Source organism: Rhea pennata, chromosome 1 (assembly GCF_028389875.1).
Source record: "Rhea pennata isolate bPtePen1 chromosome 1, bPtePen1.pri, whole genome shotgun sequence".
In the NCBI taxonomy this organism is placed as follows: domain Eukaryota; kingdom Metazoa; phylum Chordata; class Aves; order Rheiformes; family Rheidae; genus Rhea; species Rhea pennata.
In genome coordinates, this window is record NC_084663.1 from 198,266,319 (window position 1) to 198,281,420 (window position 15,102).

Below are 15,102 nucleotides of genomic sequence, written 5' to 3' on the forward strand. Positions count from 1 at the left end.
AATCTACAGAGCAGTAAAATACATGTGAAGCTCTACAACTACACCCTTCAGGTTAGCTCAGCCAGGGTTCTCCTTCAAAAACCTATTTAACTATGCCTTCCCTCTCTCCTGCGAGGAGAAAGGGGACAGAGATCCTTTAACTGTAAGAAAATAAGAAAAAAGATCAGTGCTTGGCATATCTTACTTCCTTACAATATTTATGTAGTCTGCAGTGTTTATGCCTAGATATTTGTTCTCTGTCACTTTGTAATCTGGGGTTTATTCTGTTCGAGACCATGGCTTTCCTTCCCCGGAGGGAGCTACTGCTGTTTAGCCATTGTTTTTCAATGGGATTTATTCAGGTAGTCAGTGACCTTTCCTATACACCCTATTGATTGTCTGGAATAGCTCAGCCTGACAAGGTGAAAATAGCTACAGTATTTTATTGTTTCTAGTACTTGTTTATTTACCTGGTTATGCAATGCACTTGCAGACTGGCGGGTTGATTGATTTATTGCTACTTTGCGCTGCTGCTGGCATCCTTCTGGGCAACAGGAATGGAAAAGGGCATTCTGCAGCTGAGAGCTTACACCACTATCCATGACTTAACAAATTACATGTAAGGCAATTTAGTAAAAACTATCCATTGTAACCCATGTCCGTCCAGTTGCCCAGGGTCTGTGATTACAAAACTAGGCTCATGCATGCTGTAAGACTGCCAGCTGGCAGTGCAGCGTGTTACTGCTGAGACAGGCTTGTATCAAAAGGAATATAAATGAAACAGGGAAAATGTATTGTGAAACGTAATAAAAGAGGCACTCTAACTTCTATCACCACTACATAACAACTTCTCAAAGAGCAAAGTAGATACAGGATAACACAATTTCTTCCTCTCCCAGTGTTTGTGTACAGGGTTATTCCATGAAGGCCTAGGAGAAAGACCTCAGTTAATGGGACAGTGCAGGAATTTATATCAAAAAATGTGACTGCAATGGGAAGAATAAATGGGAGAGACCTTCTGTGGCCTAGAAATCTTAGGACAAGCCAATTATTATGATCCAGAACCACAACATAATTTTTCTTACCTCTGTGGCTAACTCAGGACAGCTGTCTCATATGAGAAGCATGAATCCTTCAGTAAGAGGTGGGTGAAGGTGAGGTCCTTAATTCTGGCTGGTGACAGGGCAATAAGCTGGGTCTTCCAAGGCCTCTGGGTCCTGGAGATGCTGGAGAGGCCAGTGTGGAACAGAAGAAAAGGAAGGTGGAGAGTAGTTAGATTTAGGAGATGGAGAGTTGGGAGTACTTGGCTACGATCTTGTGACAAAACTTAAGATTTAGGTGTAGTCCCCAGGGCTTTGTGGCATGACAGAAACTTAATTCTTCAGTTTTTGATACCAGCTGTCAAATTTGCCCATGCAGCACCATTTGCAGTGCATTTGCTTATCTTCAGTGTACTGTAAGAAAATGCATTTGGGGAGCTGTTGGCCCACCTCACATCTGCAACACTTTTGGATAGGGAATAGTTGTTTTTAGCAGTCGACTTTGAAAACATCCTTTACTCTCGCTGGGTTATGAATGTGAATTAGTCTTCAAAACACAGAATATCATTACACATGCTTACAAAAATAAATGGAGAAACAAAAGAAAAGATCACACTTAATCTACTAACACTGAGATTAAATCTTAAATAACCTCTTGCAAGTGACTTGTTGTAGATATTTTTCTCATATGCATCTTTTCAGGGATCCTGTCTCTTTACATACCGTATGCAATGGGTGGTATCTATTAGAAAGCTCCTCTTCTCTGCATGAGAACATGATTATAACTAATCTTCTTGGAGTTATCTAGAAAGTCTAGACAAATTCAGTCTTCCCTCCATCTCCTCTAACCTTGCTTGTACTTTTCTTGTTCGGAACATAGCCCTGCTGCTTCTTTTCAGTCAAACTAAACACAAATGTACTTTCATAGAGATGCTAATGCTGCTCTGTTAGGTCAGATGTCTTTTCTTGAAGAAGTAAGTTATCAACTTTTCACTCCAGAGGGAATAAAATTTCTGCTCCATAGGGACTCAGTCAACATGATGTTCTGGAATGGAAATGCATACACTGACATATATCTCTTATCTGTCTTACATCAATAAGCACTAGTGATGCAAATCTCTAGATGGTGAGCCTGGAAGTGCCTTGTTATTCCTCTTGACTGAAATGACATATAAAAGTTAATTACCCTCGTATGGAGTAATGTTGCATCTGGGATGACTGATTCCCAAAATCATTCTTAAAGAGATAGATGATACTATCCCTTTAATGGCTGGGACTAGGAGCCTTGAAATACCCAAAGGAAAAGTTTCCTCTGACTCTTAGCTCTGGAGAAGTAGAGAACACCACAGGGGAAGAACTGTGTCCTACTGGATGTGAACAGTTCTATCAGAGAAAGACCAAATCATGGAGTCTATGGAAGAAGCTAGTTTATGATCATGGTTGTTTTAAACCAATGAAATTCAAGCACGAACAACTACAGGACTTCTGCACAAAGATGAAGAAACCTACTGGGATGGTTGTGTGAGTTACTAGGACAGTTAAGGTCTCTTGAAGAAAAGGTCTATATTTAGGAAGAGGCCTGAGACACAGAGAAGGGTGGAACAATAATCAACAAAATGAACAAATGACAAATGAACAACCTGTATTCAGAATACCTGGAAGTGTAGCAGAAAGACCAGATGGAGAAGGAGTTCTATCTGGACAGGTGAACACAGTGGAAGGTTCCATGTGTCAGTATTGGAGAAGGAAAATGAAAGAACTAAGCAAAGGGTAACGAAAAGAGCTATGGAAGGTGGGATAGATATTCCTTAATATTGGAGCAACACTAATTTAGACATCCAGTTTCACTGAGATTTTTTTCATCTGCACTACTGCACATGTATTTTTGCATGCTCCTCTACATACACCATTTCTTAATACAAATGCATAATATATTTACTCTCTGGCTGTATTTCAGCAGCTTTGGTTTTCAGTACTGGTAATCATATGCTTGACTCATCTCTCTGGTGAGTAGACTGCAGAGCAGTTGCACTGAAATCAGGCAAAATAGCCTGATTGAGAAAGTAAACAGTCTTTCAGTCTCCTTCGGCCACTTCTTCCCCAAGAAAGTTGTGTATTCATCCCTGTAAGAAAACAACACTGAGATAGGAAATGCCTCATATTCTGGCTGGATGCAAATCTGAAACCTAAAGAATTTCCTAGGCTCAACACAGTCCTGACAGATGTGTCTCATGTGGGCAACTCAGTGAGAAGTGAATTGGCATAGCAACCTGCACAGTGCTGCCAATGTGAAAAGGGAGACAAACCCCTCAGGTAGCTGCCAGAAATAGATATGACCCATATAAGGTAGATTGTGCTCAGCAGGGTTTGTGTATAGGGGGTACCGGTCCATTTTACGCCAGGGTTTGTATCATCCACATCTGATTCAGTGGCAAGTTGCCAGGCAGCACTTTGCCATCTTTCTCTCCCTTTTCTTACAGGGATGTTCATTTTTTCCTAGCCTGACTTAAATTCTTACCTAGTAACAGTGTTTATATTAAAAAGTCATAATATATTTTTGGCGCCAATTTTTTTTGCAACCAGTATTGGTATTCTTGGTTTTCACATCTGCAGGCCCACGATTCCTCTACCCAGTGAATCGAATGTCCCCAAAGAGAAAATATGCTTCTTACACTCTTAAAAGAAATAATCTAGGACTTACTTTGCATCACTGAGGTGATACTTTCAATTTTCCTTAAACCTGAACCATAACAGACCATGCATGGCAGGTGATAGAAGTATTCATGGAGTTAGGCCAGAGTGGATTTAAGTATAAGTCACCACAATGGACATGGCTTATCTGCCAGAAGTCCTCAACATTACTATTTCCTGTAGACTCTTAACTTTTAGTCTTTCCTGTCAATACAGATCCTAAAATCCATCCAACGCACATAGGAACAGCGGCTGGTACCCCATGCAGTCACCCACTTCCTCATACCTAGAAAAGCAGGGTGAAGAGATGTGGGCTGTATTAGCCTGGAAAAGATTCCTGCTTAAAACACATATCTGGCTGATAAGAGGGAAAAGTGGTCACTAAAGAGAGCATACAAAGATACTAAGTCTTTTAAAAGAAATTTAGTCCATCTGAAATTCCCATTCCCGTTAGTTATTTGGAATAGGACCTAACCATCAGCCTTTTGTCCATCCATACCTCACCCTGAAATAGCCGATTCCTTCCTTCCTTCCTCACCACGTTTCCTTCATCTCTCATACTGGCAGCATAGCACTATGACCTCTTTCCCACTGCCAGGCACAGCAGGTCACAGTGTCATGAGCCCAGTGGCTGTTCTGGAAAGGAAAGGTCCCAGGGAGAGAGGCATAGCACTCAGCCAGCAAGTGTGCCTGCTAGGAGGCACCTGTGCTCAGAGGGCCCCTGCAGCTAGGCATCCTTAACACAGACACCTATGACGTGGGACTAGGCGCAGGAGTCACCAACATGTGGGACCAGACAACATGTATCACCAAGTTTCTGCCTGTAGTGGATGTGCTCCAGCCGGGTACCTCAGTGCGAACATTTTACACTGCGGGGTGAATAAGTTGAGATATCTCTGGTATGTAAAGATACTAGATACCTCAACACCCATCCATACACATTTTCATTATTATTGATCGATCTCATTCAACTTCTGAAAGTCAAACCAAAACTCATCTCCTGATTCTTTTCTGCACTTTTGTCTTCAGGTAGTGCGTGGTCGTAACAGGTCTGGCAGTGTGGTGATAGCTGCAGAAAAGGCATCCAAAATATCAGCTGCCTCTGCAACATCTCGAATAAGTGCCTTTGCAGTGCCAGTTCTAGTCTTTTAACACTTGGTGGCACCAATAATATAAAGAATCAGGGCCCCTTTGCTAGCCTTTCCCTGTTCAAACTGAGTTGTCATTCTGAGGGAGGGAAGTGATATCAGTTTATTTTTTCGTAGTCTTGATGCAGTTAGTAAAAGACAAATAATATTTTAGTAAGAAACTTCAGGTAATTGTAGGATTAGGAACAAGTAAGGCTATAAGATAGGAAACATTGTCTGTAAAGTTTGATAACTTCCACTTTGGAACTATTTCAGCTAAAAAAAGGCTTCTGTAGTTGAAATCTTTTTCAGTTGTCATGAATGCTTTCTCCTCTGGCACAGAAAAAAATGAGGCAGAAAAGTAGTGGAGAGATAGGGCCAGTCCTAGTCTCTGTGCCAGTGTTGTCCATATTGCAGAGGTTTCTGGAGCCAAGAGTGACCCTTGTTGTTCCCTGATCACTGGATCTTCATCCACAGCGTCCTGTGCACCAGCCAGTAAATCAGGGCCTGAATGAGGGGCAGAACCTCTCAATCAGCAATTTGCTCTTTCTCAGACTTTGTCCAACATGGGATGCTAAAGGCATACCTTCAGCAGGTAAAAACAAGTTATTTAAGAAAACAAATACTCTACATGCAATTTTTTATGGGTGCTTAGAGACAGAAGTTTCTAGATGCCAAACTGGAGAAATACCATGTACTCATTCTTGATTTCTCATTGCTGCTTATGATATTTTTCAAAGTATATCAATACAGAACAAAAAGTCATGGAGGAGTTGCCTTCTTACAAAGTATTTTGTATGCTTTCCTTAACAGCTGTGATTTGTGACCAATGCCACTAAATGCAGTTACCCAATAAGATGCCAAACTGTCAGTATTTCATTAAAATATGCTGCAGAGAATAGTTCAGCAAACTACTTATAATGCCAAATGCATAGTTTATGCCAAAATATTTATTGTATAATGTTCTTAAGAGCTGCAAGCCTCTGTTCATTGGGAGTAATCAATTCAATTTTCATATGCAGTGGACCTTGAACCCTGCTCTGCACTCACATTGCAACAAATTTATTTTTTTCAAGGGATGATCAGAATAAGTAAATGCAATACCTCTACAGGAGCTTTGGCGGTAAGTATTACTAATATTCTAAGTTATAAAGCCCCACAGATCTCTACACACTATGAGAAGAATCTAAGAATATTTAATAAAAGCATGATTAGTATGGCATGCAACAGGGTGAGGAATCCACGCTGCTGAACAGAAATAAAGTCTATGTAAAAGCAACAAAGACAGAATATATTTAACTCAGCTTTGTTGCAATATGAAATAAGGAATAGTTACATTTTTAGTGGAGCTGAAAGAATCTTCTCCAGCAACTGTTAATTAATAGTTCAATGAGAGACCTTATGAGCTTCAACCCCCTGTTCAACCTTTGGATTCCTCATTAGACTTTGTCTACCCCAGAGGACATGCAAATTCCGTGTGTCCAAAAGCACAGTTTTTCATTCTTTGATTTATTCACTCAGTGACCTTTCTCACGTTTTATATCCTTTCTGTCTGACTTCCTTGAAGTGCTTGTAAAGACTACTTATCGGGCAAGACTATCATAGCTGAAGTGGGGCTTCTCTTCTGATAAGCCCCAGACCTGGACGGCACTTCGTTAAACTAGAATTTGTTCACGTGTTTGACAGTCCTGCATGACCTCTTTCCACTGGAATCCAGGCTCCTGAATACTGTTTGTTTTTCTTTACGTGACTGTACAGTATTACCTGCCAATTTATTCTAGTGAATTCCCAAGCCCAGCAAAGAGTGATCAACATATACTTAAGTCTTGTGCCCTTAATCTTTCACTTCTTTATCAGTTGGCTCAAGTGCTTCATTGACTGTATCTTTTGTTAGGGCAGACAGGAAATATATTTGGTATCTCATACCTCTTTAAATCCTAAAATGCCACTCTGGCTCTATAGCAACACTAACAGGCATCATCTGGCTTTTTATAGCCAAGAGGCTCACAAAGGCCCTGCTGCAGTGTTTTGCAGCTACAGTTAAACAATTCAAACCTAAAAATGAGCCTGAGGTAAAATCTCATCTGTTACACCTCTGCTCCCAGACCATTCTCCTGAGGGCTTTATTTCAGAGCTCAGTGAAATCTATAGAGCTTTTCACAGTTTTGAAATTCAGACTATATGTTAGGATCTCAAAAGGTGATATGGAAACCTAGCTCTAAGATTCAAAAAATGGTGAAATAGGACATACAGGACACACTGGCACACAGAGGCTTGCAGGGATGTGTACACATACAAACATCCTAATAAAATTAGACCAAGGTCTTTCCCCAAAATGTGCATCTCTTAAGTATGAGCTTGCTGAAGGGGAAGGAGTAGAAGGAAAAAAGAAGGGAGGAAGCACAAGAATAAATTTGATTTCAGGGTGCACAGAAGAAGCAAGAGAATCTGTAAGCATAGCCAGAGTGGTAAAAGATTATTGAAGCAAAGGGCTTTTGAAGATATGAAATCCATCTGCTTCATCAAGCAGAGTTGAAAACAAAGAATTAGGATTTGTGTGAGACAGTTTGTTCCACATTTGTACTTCCTGAGGCTGCTGTATATTCTCCTGAGGCAAATGGATTTGTTTCCTGCCATAGAGAAGATACTGGCCCAAAGTGCTACTTGGATGGTAGCAGTTGCACAGACCTGGTGGCCTCTATCACACAGTGCAGAGACTGGCAAACCTGCGTGCACTCTGCCAGACACTCACAATATTTATTTCTCTCTCCAGATTTCCCACACCCGGAGCCACATCTCCAGTATTTATTGCATTTTTTCCTCCCTTTCATGGCCCTCTGTTTTGGATGCATTGGCTTGGCACTACAGCTGGAGGATACCACTGGCACCTTGCAGAGGAAGCAGGGCACCACGGCCCCTTCCCTGCCGTGTGACCTGAGACTGTGGGCTCAGGCCTTACTAGATTAGGGAGAGTGTTGGAGTGGTCAGCACATATTACTGGGTTAATTGGAGCAGAAACACAATGAATAATATCCTCTCCTGCATTATGTAAATCATTTTCTGAGCTGTGTCACCTCTTCTGCAAGTAAGAGCTTGTTTTAGTCACATGAGAGTAGATCTAACTCTGACATAGGAAGCAGATTGCTGAGTATAAGAGTGCACAGTCTTATAGAATCGCTTTTCAGAGCAGTTTTCAGCCTTTTTTTATTATTTATTTCCATCGCTTTTGGTTTCATGTCTTCAGTACAGTGGCCATGCAAAGAGCCAGTACCGAGAGAAGGAAATGCTGCATAAGACTTTAGAATACATTTGAAGGGCTGAGTTTACTTCATACATATGACAGGACTTCACTGAGCCTTTGGTCACACACTTTATGGACAGCTTATAACAGGGGGATTAAGGCTCAGCACTTACATATTACTGGTTATTTATTGCAGTTAATCTTAGAACCTAGTAGGTCAATCGGTTGCTTAAAACCATATTGCTTACTAGTGTTCCAATGACCATGTACAACATACAGTTCCCATGTCTTTAGTATGGTAGTATCTTCCTTCCTCCCTCCCTTCTTTCCTTTCTTCTCTGCCTTCCTCCTTCCATCCCTCCATCTCTCCTGCCATCTCCTATTCCCTCCTTCCTTCCTCTCCATCCTCCTTTCCTTCTTCTCTCCCTTCCTTTGTATCTTCTTTATCTCTTCTTCTCTTTCCCTTTCCTTTCCCCTTCCTTCCTTTCTTCCCTGCCTCCTTTTTTCTTCCTCCCTTCCTTTACCCTTTCTCTTTCTCTCCCTCTCTTGCTCCCTCCTTTCCTTCCCTTCTTCTATCCTTCCTTTTCCTACCTCCTTCATTCCTTCCCTTAATTCCTCCCTCCCTTCCTTTCCTCCTTTCTTTTGTCCTCCCTCATTTTCCCTCCCTGCCCGTGGTCTGTTGACATTGATACCAGTTGTTGATGGTCTGTTGAGAGATGACTGGCTTTGTGAGCTTGCTTTCCTTTTATGTCTTGCTACTAGATTGGCATCCCAGACTGTTAATATATTCTCTACCCTTTTTATATTGCTCTTCCCCACTAGCAGTAGCTGCAGTTGCCAACAGGATATAACGCAGTTAGAAAGGGAAGAGCAATCATAGTGCAGTTGAGAATTTCTCAATTTCTTGCTTCACACTATGGAAACATTGGTCCCAGAAGAGAAGACAGAGTTTAGCAACTTATTTGAGTTTCACGCCTATAATTTCTGACAGAAAGGACTTGAAAATTTTGAGAATTTATTAAACTTTTGGCAAAAAAAAGGAAGGGGCAAGTCTTTTATGGAGAGATTTTGTGAAACACCCAACTCCCCTTGGCTCTCCTGCTGCTTTTTAATTAGTTTTACTTCTTCCCAGCAAGGAGGATAATGAGAGCCTCTTTCATTCCGTTTGTTTGGTTTTCCATTTTTTTAAAGCAGTGCCTATCTTCAATGCAGGAAACAATTTGCTGTGCTTGTTTCTTTTTTTTATAGCTTCTTCTAGTTTTCACAGTGTCTGACTGTTTCAGTGGATCTGCTGCACTTTTCATGGCATGAGGAAGAGAGGAGAGAAAAACATGGCCCAGTGGGGCTGGAAGTGGGATGTAGTAGTGGACAGCCACTGTGTATGTGCCTCTGTGGTTTCTTATCTCTGTGGCTCCTCTGGTCCAGCCAGTTAGCCCTGCATGCTGTTCATCACCTAGCAATGTTTCAATAGCTTGCACTGAATTTATTTATTGGCAGATGTCCCAGTGAAGAGACATGGCATTTATCAAGTGCCAGTTAGCAGACTCTTCTACCTTTGCCGGTAAATTGAACAGCCACTGGAAAAGCATAGGAAAAGCATATTATATACATAACACTATTAATAGTCTTATCTCTGTCTACAGTGAACCAGTGTGAAATGCTCAGGCTTCTACCCAAACTGTGATTTCAAAATGCTGCTCTGGTAGACCAGACCACAGGACAGAAAACCAGCTTCATGCAAGCCCCAAATGCGATATAACTTTGCAGCTATCCGCACTGAAGCTCTAGGTGATAAAGATTGTTCCTGAACACATTCATCAGGCTCTGCCCTGCCTGACGTTGCTGCCCTTGTCTGACTGACAGCTTTCCCTTTTCTTCCCCCCGTATCACAAGTTGGAGGATATGGCTGTTCCCCAGGAGTGCTTTTTGGCCTCCTACTGACAGAAGGTTGCCCGTGTCTTTCTCTCACCCAAGCCTCCTTCCTACCTTCTTTGTATTCCAGGTCAATCATCACTGTTAGTGGCACTAAGTGCTGTCTAGCCGTCCATCACAAGACACTCAGGGCATCCATTATGATAAGATTCATCTGAGCAATCTATGTTCATTATTATTCTCCCCCTATTGCAGGGTAAAGTAACTCTGCCTTGTAAGGTCTCTGCTCTTTCCAAAGCTGGCTTTGCTATTGTTGTGTTTTCTGCCATATCTACTTGTCTGCTTCTTAATGCTTTGCAGAATATTGTCCCTCTTCATATCTTTTGACTGTGCCATTCATCCTGGAAAACATTTACCAGGAATTAAAATGCAATCAATTGCCACTCTGTTTTCAGCTTCATAAAGTCTGCTTTGCAATAGAGTCTATCCTTTCACCAGCCAAAGGTGTTAAATACATTAATCTTGCTCCTCTTTCCCAAGTCCTTATTCTACCACCACCAAGAAAAGGAGTTGGGGTTCTTAAAAGAACAGGAAGAGCCTATGAGTTTTCAGTCCTGTGCTTTTCTTTGCTATTAAGCTAAACAAATCCCACCTGGTTTCTCTACTGACCTGATAATGCTGCCAAGTGAGCACTGTGTGCAGTTGTTGAAAGCAGTCGCACACCTTTGCAGTTACTTATTCTTCAAGGTTGGTTCTTTTTCTCCCTCAGATACAGCAGGAATTTTCATATGATTAAATCACATCTGCCCAGCCAGTATAATGTGGAGGGAGAAGACATAGGAAGCCTCTATTTCCAGCCCGGATACTAGGAATGAGAGGACAAAAATAGAGGAGGACACTCCAAGAAGATGACAAGAAAATAAGCTGACCCTAGGGCTCAGGAGCCTGTATGACCCTCTTGAGTCTGGGACACCAAAGTATGGCCATTGAACAGAACTCCCAGTTTCCATTAGAAGGAACAGAGAATAAATATGCGCTGCCAAACTGTCCTGGATCTATCACCAAGCCGCTACTTGCTTCCTCTGTGGCAAGGAAGATGCAATTTCCTCCAGCACCTCTCAGGCCAGCCAAAGCAGAGCAAGTCTAGGAACCTCTACTCAAACCACATCCCTTGTCTGCTACACAGCAGCTCTAATTCGCGGTTATGCTCCTAAGCACTCCCAGAAAGGGATGGACAAACCCACACAACCCACAATTTCTTAAAAAAGCCTCTGGATTATTTCCTTCTTAAATCAAGGTGGAGTATTCATAGGCCAGTACATTCTGCTGTATTCAGGGTTAAATTATTTCAACATCAGTCTGATGTATCTACTGACAAATGATGCTTACCAATAAACTGGTATAAATCTGGCCAAATGAAAACAGTCAGTCAGTTTTTATATGGGCATTTATATTTTATATGGACCAGAATTTGACAGAAAAAAATGATAATTAGTAATCCCAAATATTTCAATAACTATATGATTTGTTTTGGTTTTAAGAGCCAGGTTCTCCTCTCCTTGCAAGTGAGAATCAGCGCTGTGGTATTTTTATATGCCTAGGAACAGAAAGAACAGTAACTCCATTTGCCTCCATCACTGCTATGACTGCATTTTTCATTTTAGAGAAGAGGTACAAGTTGCAACAACAGAACAGAGGAGGAAGGAGTTGAAAATGAAAGGCAAGAGAAACCTCTCAGGAGAAAAGGGAGGGGGAGTACACAAAAAAGTTGTGCTTTGCTGCTCTGGTGACACCCCTCTCCCCAGCAGTGCCCTTTCTAATCACAACACTCAGGGCTTGCTTATACAGCTCTCCTTACTGGCAGTTTCAGTGAGGCCACCAAATTAGCTGAGAGGATAATCCTTTCCATTCTTTGTCATACTAATCTCTGGGGTACTGGCTAAGGTCCAAATGCTGGTTTAGACATTAACAATTGACATCCTGAAGACCACCACTGCCAGGTGACACTGCCTCATGTGACACGATTGTGCAGCTGAGCACTCTCAGAACTGCCCTGGCTGATGCCCTTGTGTGTTCGATCTTCTCAGGTAACCTGGAGACATCACTGAGGCCAGCCTGCTACCCCAGTCAAGGTTGTATTACATGTCCTAGACTCTGTATGTATAGAGTGTTGCATAGGGGAAAGCTGGTCTGGACTGGACCCAACAGATGTTGCCCACTGGAACTAACAGACAACAACAAGGAGAACATGGTGCACATACCAGATTTAAATAAACAAATGAGAATATTTGGTTCCTGTTACTGCTGTAGGTGAAAACATGAATTTAGGTATATAGACTTGGGCACTCATGTTAGAAAGTCATGACCATGAAAGCCAAGAATGGGCACCGCAGTTTCACCTTTTTAGCTACTGCAACATCAATCTCTATTAAAAAAAAAAAAAAAAAAAAAAAAAAAAAAGAAAAAAAAGAAAAAGAAAAACTGTAGGTTGAATATGACACAGCGTTTAGCAGTTTTCCTTTTTGTTTTCCTTTGCTTTCTCTGTTAAAAACCTCTTGATAATACAATGAGAGCTATTAGCAACTCATGAGAAGCTGTGGTTGGTAAATAGAATTACAACTTTGAGAAGAAATACTGCTGATATTATAGTGCAGGTAAGTGGCATGGTAATAGAAGCAGATTAAAATACTATGTTATTTCAGCAGATGAATTCCTAGAAGATGATCAGGAAAGCTGTCATAACGTGATTGAAATCACCACTAAATGATATTTGCAGAAAGATGGTAATATGTAGCCTGTAAAGCCGTATAGTCTATAAGCAATATCCTTGCATTTAATACATTTTGATCTTAGCTTCAGCAAAGGGTAGGCACAGTGTGTCTTGCGTGTGTGACTGGGATCCAGGGTTGGAAAGATTCCTGTTATCTTCGATGGGTTTTGGATGGCATCCTTCATTCAAAAGGCACTGTCTAAGCTCACATTAATCTCCACTTATTCTAGTGGCTGCTCCTTAGCATACAAAAATTTTTGGGTTGATTTAGTTGGCTATGAAGGCACATATTACAGATGAAAGTATCTGTAGCACACACAGCCTTCTATAAATACATAGCCCCCTCCTCTGCCTCAAGAATGCTGAAATCAACCAAGTGCCAACGATGCTCCTTAAAATATTAAATACACAAATACTTTACAAATATTATTTTAGCTGTGAATAATAACCAGGTAGTGCCTAGGAGATGCAGACAGTTTACATCCTCCCTTTCCATATGAGCTGTTGTGCTGCAACTTCCAGATGCCAAATAAATTATTAATCAAGTTTGAAAAATATGCCTGAGCCTTCCTTCCTGAGAGAAAGGGTGATGTTAATCACCAGATAGATTTGGCTTGTAAGTCACACTGTCACTAAAAAACTGATCAACATCATTCACCATGGTTTAATCGTGTTCAGAGTTTATCCACCTAATTTGGAATGTGTTGCAGGTGTGCAATTATTTCTTCTCTTTCATTGCTGCAAAGCCTACTGGGTGTCACACCACCTGTGAAGAACATTTATTTGTCCCAGTGTGGGCATGGTGACACACGTGGGCACTCTGGATTCCTTATACATAGAATTCTACAGGGCAGGCAGCAGAACTGCGCAGTGTGCTTGCCCTGCAGTGGAAACTCCACAGAAGAAAAATATCTTAAATCCTAGTGTTTTGGGGGTTTCTTCCATTTGACCTCAAGTTGACTGTCACATCAGACATTACAAACCAGAGGATGAGGTTTGCAATCATCCCTGCATTAACTTCAGGACAAGGTGACAAAGAAAAGCAGAAATTTATAATTTTCATGACTTTTTCCCATCTCACCTTTGTATTGTCACAGGAACTTGGTTGACATAGTCTGTCTTAGCACAGGACAGAGAGTAGGAGGCTAATAGCCTCGGTGATACAGGGAGGAAGGAAGGAAGGAAGCAAGTGCTCTCTCTGCTGATTCCGCTGCTGCTTTATTTTAAAACATATTTAGATTAATCCCTGTGGGACATGAGTAAACTTTACATCTCAGAGAGAGGCATGGGAGAAAGGAAATATAGAGGAAAACAAGGATAGAGACGCCAGAAAGCCCATCTAGAGAGGTGAAGCTGAGGGATCTCCTGTCTAGAAGAAGTGGACTCCTAGAGCTCGACAATATAAACAAATCCAGCCAAGAAGAGTTGAAGACTGTGGTCAGCTAGCTGATATTGTAAAAGCCTCTTCTAATACAAAGACAGTTACCATTCCTTACCTTCTAGCTAGAAACTAACAAACAGGAAAACTTTACTTGTCTCAGCCTATCTTGTGTATCTTGTGTGCTGAAGTTTAGTTCAAATTCAAACTCTGATCAAACCAGGGGTGTGGAGTTGTGTGCTTATATCTCCACAGTCCTGGTATCTATGCAGGGAGCCAACCTGTGGAAATTAGGGCTGAGAGAAGAGGTGCTAAATACTTCTAAAAGCTAGCTGGCCGATGGTGGTCTCCAGAAATATGGCCTGTGGAGTTCACCTGCTGCTAGTCCAGCGTGGAAGGGGACAAAGGCTGCGGCAATTACACACTCATCAGATAATTATTCTGTGATACAGGGAGGAAAGGAGGAACAAACCAAGCGTTCTTGCTGCTGATTCTGTGGCTACTTTCTTTTAAAACACATTTAGAGTAATACTTCAACTACCAATTCTACCCTGAATATTTTATATCAATGGAAATATCTGGTTACAACCAGAATGCACACCACACAACCCACAAAGATACCCATGAAAAATGTGCTTTGAGACCCACACTAGCATTTCTCCAGTCTTCTGCATGTCCCCAGTTCCTTATACCTCAGAATCATCGCTTGGCATCCTGCTTAGCAGCTAATAAATCAGGCTCAACCTCTATGGTCCAGAGCCAGGAGCATCCTTGGTACATGCCTTGCTGCCAACCCCGCCTCTGTTAATCCAAGGATTCTCCCGTGTATGTGTATTAGCAGTGCCTCATTTCCTTATGAATTGAGTCACTAGGAATTTAGCCAGATAAAAGCCAAGCAAAAAGTACCAGTGAATTTTCCTGCCCCTTTTCCCTATTGAGCAGAGTACAGTGTATCTTCCTTCAGTGTGACCACTATCTCCTTGTGTTAGATGCTGTATAAATGC